The sequence below is a fragment of the Cydia splendana genome, chromosome 4 (genome assembly GCF_910591565.1).
Source record: "Cydia splendana chromosome 4, ilCydSple1.2, whole genome shotgun sequence".
Taxonomy (NCBI): Eukaryota; Metazoa; Arthropoda; class Insecta; order Lepidoptera; family Tortricidae; genus Cydia; species Cydia splendana.
Window position 1 is genome coordinate 16,303,723 of NC_085963.1, and position 19,925 is coordinate 16,323,647.

General features: G+C 41.1%; 1 long non-coding RNA gene across 1 annotated transcript in view; it reads left to right on the plus strand.

The window, feature by feature from the left end:
- LOC134790059 (uncharacterized) overlaps window positions 1–19,925 on the plus strand; it is a 509,644-nt gene that overhangs the window by 259,170 nt on the left and 230,549 nt on the right. The window lies entirely within an intron of this gene.

Below are 19,925 nucleotides of genomic sequence, written 5' to 3' on the forward strand. Positions count from 1 at the left end.
ACCACGAAAATCCAAATCACAAAAGAAATTGCCTAGGCCGAGGTTAAGCCCCCTTCTCACTCGTGCGTGAATCGCGGGCGAAGCCGCGAACGCGAGTGTGTAGTCGATTTCGCTGTCTGGAGGGGGCTTCACAAGAGCTTTTATATGACCCCCGTATATTGCTCACCTAGCATATTACACCGTTCTCTATCTTACAAATAAAACCAATAAATATTACCTAAATCAAGTTAAATAAAAATGTATTAGTAATTGTCCTCTGTAGAGAATAGGTAGGTAACTCTTCTTCTTCTTCCTTGCCTTATCCCTTCATTTGGGGTCGGCTCTCCTCGTCCTTAGGCGCCAGGACCACCTGTACTGGGTTGTCTCTGTGTTCAGCTGTGCCCGTTCCAGATCTTTGGCTACGGTTGTCCACCACGTAGCTAGCGGGCGCCCTCTTCCTTTTCTCTTTTCCGGGATAGCCAAGGCCTTTTTGACTGGGTACTCTTCGTCCCTTCTCATAACATGGCCAAACCAACGCATTCGTCTCTCCGCCAGCTTATCCCCTATGGGTGCGACTTTGAAGGAGCCTCTGACGTATTCGTTGCGTATCCTATCGAGCCTTGTTACGCCGGCCGACCATCGCAACATTTTCATTTCGTTCACGTGCAGTTTATTTTCGTGAGTCTTTTTCGCAGCCCAACACTCGGAACCATATAGCATGGCTGGTCTAACCGCTGTTTTATAGACTTTACCCTTAAGTTTGATTGGCATACTGTTGTCGCAGAGTACTCCTGACAGAGTTCTCCATCTTAGCCATGCTGCATTGACTCTATGGGTTACGTCCGAGTCTATTTTGGCGTCTTCCGACAGTATTGATCCCAGATATTTAAATTGATTTACTCTGGGCAAGGGCTGGCCATCTATGAATATGTTGGTATTGGGTGTGGTCTGATTACTGAAACTGCATCTCATGTACTCGGTCTTACTGCGACTGATCCGGAGCCCATTGTTCTCGAGTGCTTGCTTCCATTGTTGGAGCGTGGCCTGTAGTTTGTTTGCACACTTATCTGCCAGAACAACATCATCCGCGTACAGCATGCACCATGGTACTGGGGATTGAATGTCCTTTGTGAGATAGTCCATTGATAGGTTAAACAGGTACGGGCTGAGGGCCGATCCCTGATGCACTCCAACCCCCACTTGGAACGGTTTACTTAGTCCTGCTGCGCTTTTCACCTGTGTGCTGATACCTTCATACATATCCTGCACTAGTTCGATATAGTGTTCCGGTATTCTTTGTGCTCTCATCGCCTGCCAGACAAGTTTTCGCGGTACTCTATCGAACGCTTTTTCCAGATCGATAAACACAAGATGGAGGTCTTCTCTATTGGTTCGGTGTTTTTCTAAAAGTATTGTTAATGTTTGTATTGCATCTGTTGTGGATTTTCCCGGCGAGAATCCGCATTGATTTTCAGATATGGTTGTCAGTTCGGCCAGACGATTATTGAGTATGCGTTCCCAAATTTTAAGCGTATGGGATGTAAGCTTGACCCCTCTGTAATTTGTGCAACTACTTACATCCCCCTTATTCTTAAAAAAAGGTATCAGGTAGCTGTGGCGCCAAGCACTGGGAATTTTTCCGGACTCAAGTATGGCGTTAAATAGCTTTGTGAGCCACTCTACCGCCATTGGTCCCAGGAGCTTCCACAGATCTGCCGGTATGCTATCAGGTCCCACGGCCTTATGGTTTTTCATTTTCTTGAGTGCAGTTGTTACCTCTTTAATTCCAATGCTCATTAGTGGTCCGGCTACTCTTGCTGTGGCTTGCAAAGGTTGGCTCGGAAATTCTTCGTTCAGCAGGTGTTGGTAGTGTTAGCGCCTCATTGGTGCTACCGTCGTGTCCCTACGTGCTGGCCGCTTGATCGCCTAATGAATTCGGAATTCGATTATTGACATTGACTAGATATATATGATTTTGTTCATTCTGTTGAAATTATTGATTTTTTACAAAGAAGAAGAAATGTTATTTGTTTTACTAAAACGTTAAAATATATTAATAAAGTGATATGTTTAAATGAGTTGTATGTTCTCAAACATATATGTGGTGACCCCGACGTGATCAAGTTCGCAATATTTCTATGAAGATTGCGCTGAGTTGAAATGAAGACTATCCTTCGGAGAATATCCCAATTTATCCAATAACGATTACCAGATGTTGTGAGTTTAAGCCGGTGAGAGCACGAATGGCTATTGCTGGTACCCATCAACTATTTATCAATCGCTATTAAAATATCGTAAGTAATTAATGGGTAATTCTACGAAGCGCGGGATTATTACTGTAAGTACCTCTATGTACCTAAATTTGCTTTAATGCGTATGCAAGTATAATTTACCAGTTTAAAATAATCTCGCACCCTCAAAATGGAGGAACTCAAACGACAAAGAGGAACAGTTCGGAGGGCTTTAACCCTATTCAAAAAATTCCTCACGCCGTTGTTAGATAAAAAGAATCTAACTCAAGTTCTTGTAAATGAATGCACCCTTAGGTTGTCTAAAATACAGGAGGCATTTAATCTTTTCAATGAAATTCAAACTAATATTGAATTACAGGATGATTCTCAGAGTGAGCTGGATGCTCGGGAGGCCACAGAAAATGAGTTTTATTGTGTAATGGCTCAGGCCCAAGAGGTAATTGCCGCCTTTAAGGAAAAAGACCATCAAGGGGACGAGTTCTTCAGCCAGAGCAGCCGTCAGCGCGGAGGAGCGAAGAATGTGAAACTCCCGCAGCTAAGACTTCCTCCCTTTGATGGAAAGACAGATAAGTGGCTAGAATTTAGAGACCTTTACCTGTCTTTAATACATGACAACGAGAACATTGATGACGTTTGTAAATTTCACTATCTCAAGTCATACCTTCAAGGCGATGCAAGCTTAGTTATTAATTCTGTGTCCGTCTCAGCTGAGAACTATCCTATCGCTTGGTCTCTTTTACGCGAGCGATATGATAACAAGCGTTTGTTAATCAACCAGCATTTAAAGGGTTTGTTTAGCATAGAGCCTTTGTCGAAGGAAAGTGATGAGGGTTTACGCAAATTGATTGACCATTTGTCAAAAAATTTACAAGCACTCAAGTCTCTTGGTGAGGAGACCGATAAGTGGGATACCTTGGTTATCTATATGGCCTCGTCGAAACTTGACGTTAGTACCGCGCGAAAATGGGAAGAGTTTCGTAGTGACATAACTTCTCCATCATTACAGGAGTTTTATAAATTCCTTCGTAACAGAGCTGACGTTTTAGAAACGGTATCTAGTTCGAGGAACGATAAACGTCAAATTCAGACGGATTTAAATAAAAACGACAAACGTCAAAATGTTACTCGAACTAAATGCTTTGTTTCGTCAGGCCTGTCACCGGGATCTGCGACTACCGTGGTTATAAATGAGTGTCACTATTGTAAGCAGGATCATAGGCTAAGCGATTGTCCCAAATTTAATTCCTTATCGGTTGATGAGCGCTTCCTACAGGTGAGTCAGTGGAGGTTGTGCAAAAACTGTTTACGCCCCGGCCACACTGCTTATCAGTGTCGCACCAGTACTGCGTGTAGGGTTTGCAAAAAAAGGCACAACACCATATTGCATAAAGAAGTGATCAACCATCAGCAGCAAGGTGAAGAGGAAGCAGCTGCCAGACCTAGTAATAATATTTCAAATCCTCAAATGTCAGCAGCTCCTTCGCCTTCAAACGTAAGTCAAGACGCTAAGCCCCAAGCATGACTAGCACGGCCGCGCGCCGATCCGTGGGTCAAGTCGCTCTATATGTATAAAGACGCTAGCGGCGGCGCAAACTATAATGAGGTTTCTGATTCGGCTATCGTAACAAACTCGACTAACACGACTGTCACGTTGACAGCGGCAGACCGTCGTCATATTATTTTGGCTACAGCTCTAGTTGAGGTGACTATTCACGGAAACAAGTTTGTTTTGCGCGCGTTATTAGACAATGGTAGTCAGTCCTCATTTATAACTGAAAAGGCTAAACAAAAGATTGGTTGCAGTACAATTATTGTAAATCGCTCCATTTCGTGTCTTAATAAAATACCTTTGTTTATAAATGAATATTGTGATCTTAATTTACATTCACTCCAAACGTCATTTATAGCTGAAGTGAGGTGCTATATCATAGCTGAGATTACGGATGAGCTTCCTGCAGTCAATACAGGAATAAAAGTAGATATTCCTAACAATATTATCCTAGCTGATCCTAAGTTCCAGTCGCCGGCAGAAGTCGATCTCTTGCTTGGTTCCGATATATACTGGGACTTGATTGGGCAAAGAAAAATTAAGCTAGGTATAAGACAACCATATTTAGTAGAAACCGAGCTAGGTTGGATAGTGGCTGGCCCTACGGGGGGGAGGCCCAGGGACTCTACGAGTTCTCATACTATCCGCTGTAACTTTTCACAAGATATTAAAAACCAGTTGTCAAAATTTTGGGAACTGGAAGAGTTACCTAGTTCGAAACCTGTAATATCTTCAGATGATGCTTATTGTGAAAAACTCTTTAACGATACTACGCACCGTAATAGTGACGGAAGATATATCGTGAGTATCCCCTTTCGAGAATCGCCAGATGCTCTTGGTGATTCATACAAAATGGCAGAAAGGATACTCTATAGCATTGAAAGAAAAATCTCTAGGAATCCTAAACTTAAAAAAGGTTATTCTGATTTTATTAAGGAATATGAAGACCTTGGGCATTTGACTGAAGTCTCGAAAGCTGAAGAAGGTAGTCAGTTTCTTCCTCATCATGCTATTTTAAGAGAGCAAAGTGAAACTACCAAATTAAGAGTCGTGTTTCATGCGTCAGCAAAAACTACGTCAGGTAAGTCTTTAAATGACATACAGTATGTAGGACCCGTAGTGCAAGACGACTTGTTGTCTATTTTGTTAAGATTTAGGCAACATAAATACGTAGTTACAGCAGATGTAGAGAAAATGTACAGACAGATTCTAGTAGAGCCCAGCCAACGTAAATACCAGCAGATTCTTTGGAAAGACCCAGATACTAAAAAGATGCGTATACTACAATTAAATACAATTACATACGGTACTGCTTCAGCGCCTTTTTTAAGCACGCGATGTTTGCTGCAATTAGCGAAGGAATGCGACAATCAAACTATCGCCCAAATAATACAGCATGATTTCTACATGGACGATCTTTTGACTGGTGCGCAGACTGAAGCGGAGCTTGGCAACATATGCGAATCAGTTACCAATATATTAAACGGAGCTTGCTTACCTCTTCGTAAGTTTCATACGAACGCTCCTGATATTGTCAAAACCAGCCTAAGTACCATGATACCTAAGGATTTAGATTTAGCGGGCCAGTCGAGTGTTCTGGGTTTGAAATGGCAACCAGCACCCGATTGTTTACAATTTTCAGTGGAAATTGAATCCACACCGCCAGTAACTAAACGTACTATTTTGTCAAACTCGGCAAAAATATTTGATCCGCTCGGCTTACTAAGTGCGGTTACAATTACACCTAAAATCATTCTTCAGAGGTTGTGGTTATCAAAACTGGACTGGGATGATCCAGTTCCAGCTGATTTAGGTAAAAAATGGACAGATTTTGTAGACAAGCTCAAACATTTGACAAACATTAATATACCGAGATACGTTTTGTGTAGTCAACCTGTAAACATAACTCTACACTCATTCTCAGATGCATCTCAGGATGCATATGCTGCATGCATTTATTTAACCTCCTCAGATGTTGACGGTACCATGCTTACACGTTTACTGTGCGCAAAAACAAAGGTTGCTCCCTTGAAGCCGACATCTATTCCACGTTTGGAACTTTTAGGCGCGTTACTGTCTGTTCGATTGACTGTTAAGGTTCAGAAATCGCTACGCTGTAATATTGAGCAAGTTTTCCACTGGACGGACTCAGCTGTCGTTCTAAGTTGGCTTCAAGCGGAACCTCGGAGTTTAAAAACGTTTGTAGCAAATCGGGTTGGTGAGATTCAAGAATTGTCTCAACATAGTACATGGAGGCACGTGCCAGGAGAGATGAACCCTGCTAATTTGGCATCAAGGGGGGTTGACCCTCAAAAGTTATGTACCGCCGATATTTGGTGGCAGGGTCCCTCTTTCCTTAATGACCATATGTCAAACTGGCCAAAACTGAATCCGCTTATCAGCGATACTAGTTGCATACCCGAAATGAAAACGTTTACTCTTATCGATAATATAGTAGATATAAACTACAGTGTCGTAGACTTTGAAAGATATTCGAAGCTGACGACTTTGCAAAGAGTCTTTGCATATGTGCAAAGATTTATCTACAATGTAAGAAATCCTGCGTCTAAACGTTGTGGTTATTTAACGACAGAGGAATTAAATTCATCTTTAAAATATCTGACAAAGCAATCTCAACTAGAGTCTTTCGGTGATGATCTTTGCACACTGCAAAAAGGTAAACCTTTACCTTTAAAGTCTCGAATACTTAAGCTTACACCATTTATAGATGAGGACGGACTACTACGTGTCGGTGGTCGTATTCAGAATTCTCCAGTCAGTTACACGCAAAAGCACCCCGCATTATTGGATGCTAAACACACATTCACGAAGCTGCTGTTTCAGCGTGAGCATAGTAGAACTTTGCATGGATCTGTTAAACTAATACTAAATAATCTACGCAATCAATTTTGGCCTATACGCGGGAGAGATTTAGCTAGGAGTACGGTTAATAAATGTAAAAAGTGTTGGATTATGAAAGCGAAAACTGTAAATCCTATAATGGGGAACTTACCTGAAACCAGAGTCACGCCAAGTCTGCCCTTTAAGGTTTGTGGAGTTGACTTTGCGGGACCCTTCTTGATTACAGATCGTAAGGGTCGAGGCTGTAAGATAACCAAGGCTTACTTAGCTCTTTTCGTTTGTTTTTCGACAAGGGCTTTACATTTAGAACTCGTCAGTAGTCTTTCCACTGACGCGTTTATTCAATGTCTCCGACGGTTTATATCTCGTCGTGGTTATCCATGCGAGATTCATTGCGATAACGGTTCAAATTTTGTGGGTGCGAGTAACGAACTTGCTTCCTTTCTGAAGTCTAGCAATAATTCTGTAGCTTCGTGGGGGGCTAATGAGGGTATAAAATTCGTGTTCTCGCCGGCTTATTCTCCACATTTCGGAGGGATATGGGAAGCCGGAGTCAAGTCAGCCAAATTCCATATGGCGCGGGTCCTAGGCAACACCCACATGACCTTTGAAGAACTGTCAACGCTTTTCAATCAAATTGAAGCCATCTTGAATTCTCGGCCGTTGACCTATTTATCGACCGATCCCAACGACCTGGAGCCATTAACGCCAGGTCATTTCCTGATCGGCCAATCATTGATGTCTTTACCTTCTCCGAACCTGTTGGACATCAACCCAAATCGGCTAAGCAGATATGAGCACATCGAGCAAATGCGGCAGCAATTTTGGAATCGCTGGCATAAGGAGTTTCTGGCCGAACTACAGGAACGGATTAAGTGGAAGGTCAACACACAACAACTTCAAGTTAACGACGTGGTTGTCGTTAAGGAGACAAACGTCCCTCCAATGAAATGGAGAATGGGACGAATAGTTAAGTTGTTCCCCGGACAAGACAACGTATCCAGAGTGGCGGATGTTAGCACGGCACGTGGCATAATACGAAGAGCAGTTCATCGTCTATGTCCACTACCCAAACCGGAAAAGGCTTTCTTCGTCCTCGAGGCTCTACCTCCTCGAGGGGGGGGAGTATGTTAGCGCCTCATTGGTGCTACCGTCGTGTCCCTACGTGCTGGCCGCTTGATCGCCTAATGAATTCGGAATTCGATTATTGACATTGACTAGATATATATGATTTTGTTCATTCTGTTGAAATTATTGATTTTTTACAAAGAAGAAGAAATGTTATTTGTTTTACTAAAACGTTAAAATATATTAATAAAGTGATATGTTTAAATGAGTTGTATGTTCTCAAACAGGTAGTATTGGTGCCATCGGTTATTGATCTTCTCATTATCGGTTAGTAGGTGTCCATTATCATCTTTGATATATTTGTTTATTTTAATATCCAAGCCGGTTGTGTGTCGCTGCTTTGCCAGCTTAAAGATTTCCCGATCATTTGTAGCACTTTCCAGTCTTTTGTAAAAGTTTTCCTTAGCATCTTGTCTCTGCTTAGCTACTGTACGTTTGGCCAACTTTTTAGCGTCCTTATATAACATGCGATCTTCGTCTGATCTTGAATTCTGCCATTGCTTGAAGCACTCTTTTTTGCATCTCAGGGATTCTTTCACTTCTTTGTTCCACCATGTAGGGTCTTTGCCGATGTTTAGGTTCCCTTTAGATGTTCCCAAAATTTTTTCTGCTGCCTTCAGGCATTGATTCTCCGATCTAGACCACATGTCTTCCGCTGTAAAGTTGCTTTCATTTTCCATATCTACGATCAATATGTCCCGCACCCTTTCTAACAGTTCGGTTCCTTTTTCAGTATTTAAGAGGTGCCATTTAATTTTTGGGGTTTTTATTGAGGTATATTTTAAGGCTTTAGGTAATCTTATACAGCTGACCAAGATTCTATGTTGCGATGTCAGGGAGTCCCCCGGTATTACCTTACAATCTCTACATGTATTAAGTTGCTTTCTATTTGTCAGAATGAAATCAATTTGGGATTGCTTGTTTCCACTTTTGTAGGTGATTAGATGCTCAGGTTTTTTGATAAAGAAAGTATTAACTATTGCCAGATTATGCCTTGTACAGAATTCCAAAATTTGTTCTCCATCACTGTTGCTTGCCCCATAACCAAATCCTCCGTGTATGTCTTTGTGCGTGGTGCTGTAGTCGCCTACATGTCCGTTCAGGTCTCCTCCAATGTACTTCATTTCCTCCGGCGCTATCGTGTTAAGAAGATCATCAAACTCGTCCCAGAATGCTACTTTCTCGGTACTAGTGCAACCTGATTGTGGCGCGTATGCCGAGATTATATTTAATAATAATAATAATAATAACCCCGCGGGGGCAGCTTGTGGCGAGCTGACGGTGAGTGGCGACACCGCGGACCCCTATTCCAGAGGGCCCTGTCATCTGGCCCTCGCCTCTGTGCTTGCCTTGATTGGCCGGCCAGAGTGGAGTCGCAAGAGCGGGACCTATGCTCCAGGTTGGAAGTGTAAAATGTCATAACGCCGGCGGCTTGCTGAACGGATTACCGGGATCTGGCTACCGCAGACTCACCTCTCGACAACCTCACAGCCACTCCAAAGTGTTGCCCTGTTGTCGCACTGTGCGTGCGGCCATTGCGGGGCCCACTCAATGAGTTGGCGAGTCACCACCTGTCTTATACAATTTTGAGACTGATTGTCACGGCAGGTGTCCGCTAGTCTCCTCCCATAGCCCTATATCCAGTCGATCCAACATTCAAATCAAATAGCCTATGACCTTAGTTTACATCGCAGCACAAAAGTGCTGCACTGCAATAGTCTTTGCACCTGGCGGGGACCATCTCCGGATGTATCACATTGTGCGTTCGGGGATGGTATCCGCCACGTGTATCCCTTGCTTTTAGATTAAGTGTCTTAAAGGGCCTCTGCGCTGTTGGCTTCGGCCCCACGTACGCCTCCCAAAGGTCCGGGACCCCATGGTCCCGAGATATGGAACAGACATACAAATAATAATAATAATAATAAATTCTTTATTTGGCAGGCAAGAAACCCAAAAAAATAAATACAATACAATATAATAAAATGTGTAAAAGTAAATATAAAATACAGTAAAACTTACAACCTAAAACAATGAAATAAAACATTTACAAACTTTTGCACTAAAGATGGCCGTTCTCAGACCGGTGCAGTTTTCGCCAATGTTTGTTAAATTCGTCACTGTAGTCTTTAGCTACCAGTGACAGAATTTCATTGTCAGAGGCTAGCAGTCTCGCCCGGAAGGCAGCCGACCTGGCTCTCAGAATGGCGAAGAAGTCAGGGACTCTCGCGTCCGCAAACATACCTTTCGCACTGCAGAAACGCGGTAATTTCAACAAAATACGAAAGGCGTTGTTGTACTGTACCCTCAGCGCGTTGAAGGAGTGCCTGGTGTACCTATTCCAAAGCTGACAAGTATAAAAACATTGGCAAAAGGCTTTGAACAGGGTCACCTTTACCTCACTCGAGCAACGCGCAAAGCGTCGAGCCAACATGTTGCACCGAACCGCGAGAGCCCTGCGCTCCCTCTCCATATCGGCGTCATCTTTCAAGTACTCGTTCAGGATATGTCCCAAGTACTTGAAGCTCGTTACAACCCGAATTGGCGCACCACTCATACACACCGTAGGTATCACCTCCGGACCCTTCCCTGACCTAAAAACGAGCATTTCCGTCTTAAGCACGTTATATTTTAGGCCATGCGTACTGGCATAGTGTTCGCAGATCTTGATTTAAGGGTGGTTGGTTGTCCATAGCCAGCTTGACTGCTATAAGTCTGTCGGTTCTTCTCTCTACGTGTATTATGCGCTGCTTGAGGTTTTCATCGAGCACTATGCCGACTCCGTTGCGTGTATTGGTCGATCCGTGGTATAGAAGTTGGTATCCAAGACCTAGGTCCCTTGACTTCGACCCCTTCCACCTGGTCTCCTGTAGGCAACATATGTTGACATTCCGTGCCTGCAGTATTTTCGCTAGCTCTTGACTTCTACCCGTGAGGGTGCCCAGATTCCACGTGGCCAGTCTTAGTCGATCTTGTATTCGGAATTGCGAATTTTTGATCTTGTCTTGTACGTCGCTTACGGGGGACGCCCTAGCAAAATCTTCTTTGTTCGCATCTCTCGCATTTCCATCACTGACGTCGCTTCCGGGGTACGCCCTAGCTGTATTCACTTTCTCTGTATTGCCTTTTATCATGTTTGACGAGGAGAAATAAAGTTGACTTAGGTTTTACGGCCGGTTGTCACCTGACGTCAAGGCTGTATCTTACTATAAGTTGCGGGCGCTGCCGTTGACCCATCAACAGGGCTCTTCCGCCACCATCCCTTCTGAGTGCTCCAGCCTAAACACCCAGCGCTGCACAGACCTCGCCTCCGAATACGTCAAAGAAGCCCTATGCAGGGGTTTGATAACGAAGTGTCCTTCTCCGGCCTGTTGGTCCGCGGGAGGTATTTGATTTCCTTCCTACCCTGCATATCTGCCGAGCATTCCCCTATCCGCCACCTGGGGACGCGTTCTCTAGGGGTGAGGCTCCCCCGAGAAGAATAGGTAGGTAACTACCTAGTTTAATAATAATATACGGAACCATATTAAATAACCGAATCACTGATACACATCCGTTTGGAGCAGAGACAAGTAGGTATTATATTAAAGACTTATTAGCATACATCGGATTCTAGGGGGCAAATTGTATGACGGGATCCCTATCCGTCATACAATTTGCCCCCTAGAATCCGATGTTTGCTTATTAGTCTCAATATAAATTAATACTATTATACAGTTATTTCTTACGATTATTGTAGGATAAAATCACATTTGCGAGACACCATCATCGTTGTATTGAAGGTATCTACATACTTGTTGATCTCTGTTTAGAGTTAGACCAAGAAAAGTCTGCAGGAATTTTGATAGCCCACGTCATCGTACATTTATACGTCATAATTCTAAATTTTACTTGGACTTATCATGACGAGTGTGACTCAAAGAGTAGGTATAGTAAGTATATTAAGGTATAGTATAGTATTATAAGTGACTAGAATCTTTGTTATTCAGAGTTTTTAATATTTACTTGTCTCTGGCAATCTTGAATAAACTTGAATTAATACAAATGAGGAGGTCACGAATCAAGAATATCGGTTTTGCATTAAACTAATTACTATATCTGTATCTGCCTACGGTCGTAAATTTACCAAGGTGGCGCAAAGTTGTAAAATAGTTGATAGTAGTGCATTCACATTATTGGCGAGCCACGGCAATCCGCTTGCCGCACGCCGCATTTATTATGGCTCATTTAGACGGTGCGCGGTGCGAGAACTCGCATGCGAATTTTATTACATTGCGTTATTTGATCGGTCGACTGAATTGATGTTACCTTAATGCTCCGCAATGTAATTAAAATCGCATGCGAGTTCGCGCGCCGTCTACATGAGCCCTAAATGCGGTGGAATCAGAGGGCCTAACGCGAACCACGTTCGACGTGTTGCCTCCCTGTCACACTTACGTACGAATTTACAAGTGCGACAGAGAGGCAACACGTCTTTCGTTCGTCTATTTGCCTCTATATCGCTCTTGCATATTCGAGGGATGGGATAGAGAAGCACATACCCAAGCCAAGACGTAGTGGTTCGCGGTAGGCCCTCAGATATTAGATGAATTGTAGTATGTGTGTGGGCATCAGTGTGGACCGGGTGGACTGCAGGATTTTCGAAGAAATGTTTATTTTATACAGTGAAACCTGGATAAGTGAGACTTCAAGGGACGAGCAGATTTGTCTCACTTAAAGAGGTATTCCACTTACCCAGGCTCTCAGTTAGCCAGGTACAAATACATTTCTGTCTCATTTACAGAGGGTCCCATTAATAGAGGTGATAATAGAGGATATATCTCAGTTATAGAGGTGGTTATTAAGGTATTTTGTAATTATCTTTAAATGTTTAGGTAAAATAATCCTTGTCCCTAAATATTTTATAAGTCTGTTTAAATATTTCTTTGAATTTATTATGAATGATTTTCTTAGAAATTAATTAAATGAAAATTTGTTTATTCTTGTTACTTATCAAAATGTCAGCTTTCGTTTCGATAGTTTTAACTACATAAAGTAACTAAATGAAACTTGACGTCGTTTAGACACAATTAAGCAAATGCGGAATTTGTGGATAGACTAAGAGTTAGTAAGAATACGGAAATAGATCAATAAAGTCCAAGTTAGAGAGGTCATAGATTGACGTTATATCAGATACAGAGGTAATTCGTATAAAATTGTAAAAAAACAATTAGGAAAATGTAATCTTATAAATACAGTCTCAGTAAAAGAGGTAAAACACACTCTCTGTCTCAATTATAGAGGTAAATGTGACTATAAAATCACAACAACTAATCCCAGTTATAGAGGTCCGTTTTATCTCACTAACAGAGGTAATTCAGTGCTAAAGTGTCGGGACCGCACCATGAGTCCCAGCTATAGAGGTTTCTCACTTATCCAGGTCCCACTTAACCAGGTTTTACTGTATTACACTTTCTCTGTAACAACTCAGTGTACCTTTAATAGAAGTCAGTGTAGGTAATACCTCTCTCTAAAATTAATACCTAGCTATTTTAATAACGTACCTACTTCAAAACGTGTAAACCTCTGTAAAAGTATCGAACAGTCGTATGAATGTCAGTGGCCCGAGTAAATTACGAGTAACGTATGTACAGTCAGCTGCAGAGTTAGTTGACCCCCCTGCAATCAAATTTAGGTATGATCGTATTAATTGTTGGAATGAGGATTATGATTATGATTTGTAATATTGTAAATGGGCGTTTTCTAAAATAAATATCGAAAACCTGATTCTCACAGATCCTGGTGTTTTTGGGTTCTTTCAACTCAGAATCACTAGCATATTCAATTTTGATGAATGATGATAAAATCAAATTTGTATGAAAATTGTACGTTCCACTACGTCACGCACATACAAGTGAAATTTTTTTTCATAATAAAACTCGGAGTAATTAATAAAACGTGACGTAATGGAATGGACATTTTGGGACATCTTTTTTTAATGGTGGGATAAATAATGCTATCGATTCTGAGTAGAATGAGCCCAAGAACGTCCAGATTTGATAGAATCAGGTTTTCAATATTAATTTTAGAACACGCCCAAATTACTTCGTACGAACTTTTTCAACAAATATCACAAATACAGGTTATGGGCCCATCAATGACGTTTCTTAGACTTCCGAAAGTAGGGGCTGTCTTTATGATATAGTCCTATAGTCCGGTCCAATAGGCATCTACCCCTTTTCACTATTTTTTAGTGTCCGACCGAAACATGTTTTTTTGCCGAAACCGAAACCGAAACCGAATGTTCGGCTTTGGCTCTAGTTTCGGCCGAAACCGAAACCGAAACCGAACCTTTTGTAGACTTGTTAAAATCGTTGAAAAAATGTCATAAAACCGCTTTTACACACATATTATGGGGCTGTCAACACCCAATGCCCTTGAAATTGATGTTACTTAAGCAGTTTTTTAAGAAAATTACTAGAGTTAGACCAAGATAATTCTGCAACGATTTTGATAACACACGCAGTGCAAGTGTTATTTTAAACGCCAAAACTTCTATGAAATTATGACGTTTAAATAACATTTGCACTAGTTGCACTGCGTATGCTATCAAAATAATTGCAGAATTTTCTTGGTCTAACTCTGTTCATTCACCAGTCAAGCCGACATGATTGTAGATACAGGTTGAAACAAAAACGCGAGCGCAGCGAGCACAAATTTTTTGTTGACAATATCGTAAGGCCGGGTCTTCACCTGGGCCTAAACGTCCGAAGTGCCCCAGTGAGGCGAACTTTCATGCGAAGTCAAAGCCGTGCTTCAGGCTTCAGGATAAGTAGTTGAGCACAGACTCCAAGCAATGTCCATTGTATTAAAAAGCGAGCCCTGGTGCGACTTTCAATCCGAAGGTCGCAAGGTACAAACCCCGGCCACGTACTCTTGACGTACTCGTACCAATGAGTTTTTCGGAACTTTTATACTAAATATAATTTTGATATTTACCTACTATTTGCATTTCGGTGAAGGAAAAACATCGTGAGGAAGCCGGACTAGTCCCGATAAGGCCTAGTTTACTCTCTGGGTTCGAAGATCAGTCTGATGGCGGTCGCTTTCTTAAAAACTAGTGCCTACGACAATTCTTGGGATTAGTTGTCAATTGGACCCCAGGCTCCCATGAGCCGTGCCAAAAATTCCGGGACTACGCGAGGAAGATGATGAGTTTTCTTATTATTCCTTTGCCCAGGCCCAGTAACATGCGACAGTGCTAATCTCATTTACTCCAATACAATTAGACAGTGTGCGCGTTATAGGTATTAACAGCCTCTTAAGTCTGCGTCAACCGTCTAGTGGCGCCCTGATTAGTGGAATTGTGTTTTATAATAAACCAATTAATTTCTGTACCTATACATGAATCAGTATATGTAGGTACATCTTAATAAATATTGTTGTCCTACTTATTCCCCAACTTTTGGTCTTTGTCACATAGTTTAGTTTCATAGTACGAAGTACCATTTCGTAAGTTTCGGCCCGGCCGAAAGGTTCGGCCGTTTTTTGGCCGAAACCGAAACTACAGCCGAAACATGATTTTTTGGCCGAAACTGGCCGAAACCGAAACCGAAACCGAACCTTCGGTCGGACACTACTATTTTTACTTTTTAGAATTAGCTAAGTTATTTACCTATTATCTACTCGACTCCAAAGTTAATACGAGAAACAACGTAAGTAAACAACTATCACAATAGGTGTTCTACATTGAACAATTAATCTGTATGCGACTGACTATTATGTTAACTGATGTTAGTTATGCAATAATTATATTATTGTTGTTAACTGCGCTGCGTTAATAGCTCACTAACAAACAATTAGATCCGACATAGGTATGTAGGTACTTATAATCGGTTTTGATCTCTGCGTGACTCACGACAAACTTGTAATAAAGTACAAGTACAGTCAATTTAAATTAAAATACAGCCAGGGAGTAAGTCGTTAAAATACAGCGTGTTTCAATCGCAAAATTAGCTCAAGTCACCAAATATCACTGGATTATGGTTTCCTTAACATCTTCCTTTTTAGGTAGGTATAGGTACATACTATACCTACTTAGGTACTCGTATAAAGTTTGCAGAGGAAGTTGTATAAATGTATATAGAGGTGTCCTATTTAAATCTCGATATTTTTATAAATGTTTTTTTCTGTTAGTTAGCAACTAACTGTTTTTACCTGTTTGTGTAAGCTAATAGTTATTTGTACAACAAGAGATCAAAGTTTGATATTTCTTCGAGTGCTTATTTTGAGTCCCGTGCAAGCGAAAGATTCTATAATAGATTCACGAGCGTAGCGAGTGAATCTAATTTAGAATCTTGAGCGTAGTAAGGGATTCAAAAGCGCACGAGATGTAAATAACTTTGATCTCGTGTAGTACACAAAATTTTTCACCCTAAGCAGTGAGAACATACCTAGAGGGACAGAGATAATAGAACCCAAGTATATCGAACTTGTATTAGACCCCGCATGTTGAAATGACATTTGACTATAAAGGTCACTTGAATATCATTTTGTCTCACTCAGTGAGCAAAATCGCATTTTGCTCACTGAGTGAGACACACACAGTGAGCAAAGTACCCTTGTTCGAGCTGCTGAGGTGAAAAATTACTTTGTACACTCCGTATTGTAGTGGTGTTGTTGGAAAGTGCTGGCTGTCTACACTGTCATTGATATTTGAATTTGTTCTTGTGACATGTTTTCATTCTTGATGATGTACGTCAATCGTGTAACACGTAAGAAACATTTTCTCTCTAAATAAAACGAATTAATTTCGCATCAATACACTTGTATTATTCTATCACTGCTTACCACTGCTGCACTGCTGCACTGCTGCACTGAATACCCCTATAGAGAGGCAGTGGGGAGTCTACTGTATCTATCGACCAGAACGAGACCTGACATCGCACAGGCTGTAAATTTAGTCAGCAGAAATGTTGAAAATCCGACTAAACAAGATGTCGTAAAAGTGAAGAGGATAATCAGATATCTAGTTGGAACTAAAGAGAAGGGCATACTGTTTAAAAGAAATAGCCCGTTAGAAATTATAAATGCCTACTCGGACTCTGACTATGCGGGAGATCCGAAGACGAGACGAAGCACATCTGGCTCAGTACTTATGATAGCAAATGGACCTGTTTCATGGGCATCCAAGAGACAACCCATAGTGTCCCTTTCATCTACAGAAGCTGAATTTATTGCTACAGCAGAATGCTGTAAAGAAGCGTTATACCTAAAATCGTTCTTAAAGGAAATAACAGATATAGAAGCAAAAGATAATCTGCATGTTGACAATCAAAGCTCAATACAGCTAGTAAAATCTGGCTCTTGCAACAAAAGATCTAAGCATATAGACGTGCGATAGCATTTCATACACGAACACTTTGTGCAAGGGCTGATCAACATAAATTACTGCCCAACTGAAGTACAGCTAGCGGATATAATGACGAAGCCTTTAGGTACAGTGAAGTTCGCTGGACACTGAAGGACGCTAATGTGTGGATAGTGCATACTGCAGCCACATGAGCATCCATCAGGAGAAGGTGTTGGAAAGTGCTGGCTGTCTACACTGTCATTGATATTTGAATTTATTCTTGTGACATGTTTTCATTCTTGATGATGTACGTCAATCGTGTATCACGTAAGAAACATTTTCTCTAAAAATAAAAACGAATTAATTTCGCATCAATACACTTGTATTATTCTATCACTGCTTTCCACCATCAGGCGTAACTGTTCTTAACCAACCGGGGGCCCGTGAAAAATTCATCGAATGTTGGAAATGTGGGGTCCATGCTACCGGCCTCCCGGGCATATTGGAGCCAGGTGCCCATGGCATATTTCCCGCTTTGCCACCCTATAGTCATTAACTGTGCTACTTTTCTGTTCAAACTTGGCAAAAATTCTTAGCGTTTTTAACCGGCTTTAAAGAAAGGAGGAGGAATCTTTGTTATTTTTATTATTAAAATAAAATTACCCAATTATGGTACACTGGGTCCGGTTGTAACTATTTTACTTCAATCGATCCACTGTTATTAGGTACCTATCTACCTACTTAATACCTACTACATATATTTACTTCACTATTTGTTAAGTGTTTCAGGAGCTTCGGTTTGTTTGATTGTGTTCACATTTGCTATAAGCACACGGGCTTAGTGACCTTCCTTTTGACACTTAGGTACGGCATGTATTTTTTATATCACCACACTTGTTGGCTTTTAATCGTCTCTTCCGCAACGGTAGAACCTTAAGATCGTGAATGATAATCCTTTTAGGTAACTGTACTATGAAAAACTGAGTAAGTATGTACTCATTTAATTTACCATGTATGTTTGTTTTTGAGTACCTACGTATCAGTGGCGGCGCGTAAAACATATCCATAGGCAAGCCGGGGCTAATTTGGCTTACATATTTCCTTTACAACTCTGCTTAAACGTCCAAAAACAGGCAAGCCGGTGGGAATCGGCTTTTATGGACGCGCCGCCACTGCTACGTATTACATACCTATCTACGGGCGATCTACGGGCTCAGTTTACTGGGTTAGGTATATAAAGACCCAATATCTAGAGCATATATACGTCCAAAGACCTTTAACCTAACATAAGTGTCACCTACCTGGGGGAAGTTAAAAGCTTATCCTCGTAAAAGTGGGACACTTACTATATGCATCCACCCACTTCAAGCATAAACATTCACCACTGAAATGCAATAGCTAGCCGTAAAACCGCTTTTATCTTATGAGTAGGTACTTAACTCAATTTTTTTTTGTGCGACAATGATGATAACACATATACAAATAAATAATACAATTTTAAGCTTATTTCAATACAGTTGTGCAGTAGAAAGAAGAGAAATCTAATCTTTAAGGATGGACCTATTCCACAGCCGTCTTCAGATCCTTAGATTTTAACTTAACTCAATAGATTTTTTGGTTCCAATGTTATTTTACAGTTCCTACATATTATACCCCCTAGGGCGGTAAAGTAGTACCATACGTTGTTTGGGAGGCCACACTTAAATATTTATTTTATTCTCATTTTAGCATTTGTTGTTATAGCGGCAACAGAAACACATCATCTGTGAAAATTTCAACTGTCTATAATAACTATCACACACAAATAACTATCACGGTTCATGAGATACAGCCTGGTGACAGACAGACGGACAGACAGACAGACAAACAGACAGATGGACAGACGGACAATGGAGTCTTAGTAATAGGGTCCCGTTTGGGTACGGAACCCTAAAAAGTAACAGTAGGGAGACGGTAGTTATGTCAAAGCCGTCGAACTACTGACCTTACTGTTATTGAAACTGCGTAATATGGTGCAAGGCGTTTTCCGCCGCTTTTCAAGAACAGGGCCAACTTGTTGCTAAGACGAAGTCGAACAAAAAAGATACAAATTGATTATCAGAGGTAGAATTTATTTAAGGTTTACTCGGGTAATTCCGAATGTCGAAAACTGTCGGATAATTCCGAAAGAGACTTTTATTATGATGGAATTAAGGGTGATTTTCATCTGAATTTCGGAATTATCCGACATTCGGTAATACCCGAATACACCTTACAGTTAGTATCAATAGTAGCGAATGAGACTTCGCACCAAAAGTATCTACTTACTTACCTACCTTTCTATAACACGACTATGTATGTATAGCTACAGTACAAAAGCTTTAATTGTGTTCGATAATTATTATACATAGTTAATGAATACATATTACGATCTTATTTAGGTACCTACTTTACCTTGAATGTATATATCTATCTTATACTTTTAAACGAGCAATTCTTGTTTATTTATATATATATTTCGGGGATCTCGGAAACGGCTCTAACGATTTGATAAAATTTGCTATAATTATAGGGGATTTCGGGGGCGATAAACCGATCTAGCTAGGTCTTATCTCTGAGAAAACACGCATTTTTGAGTTTTTATATGTTTTCCGAGCAAAGCTCGGTTTCCCAGATATTGTATTTGAAATAACATACACGATGGTCTGAAAGTTGTTAGGTAGCTGCTCCGGCTTTCTTTTCCATTGACATACGTCATTTAACTGGTGATACGGTTTTGTGACATTAAAGGAAAATCCATTTTATGCGGTCTGTTCATTCTGGGTACGACCTCATAATACCAGACATT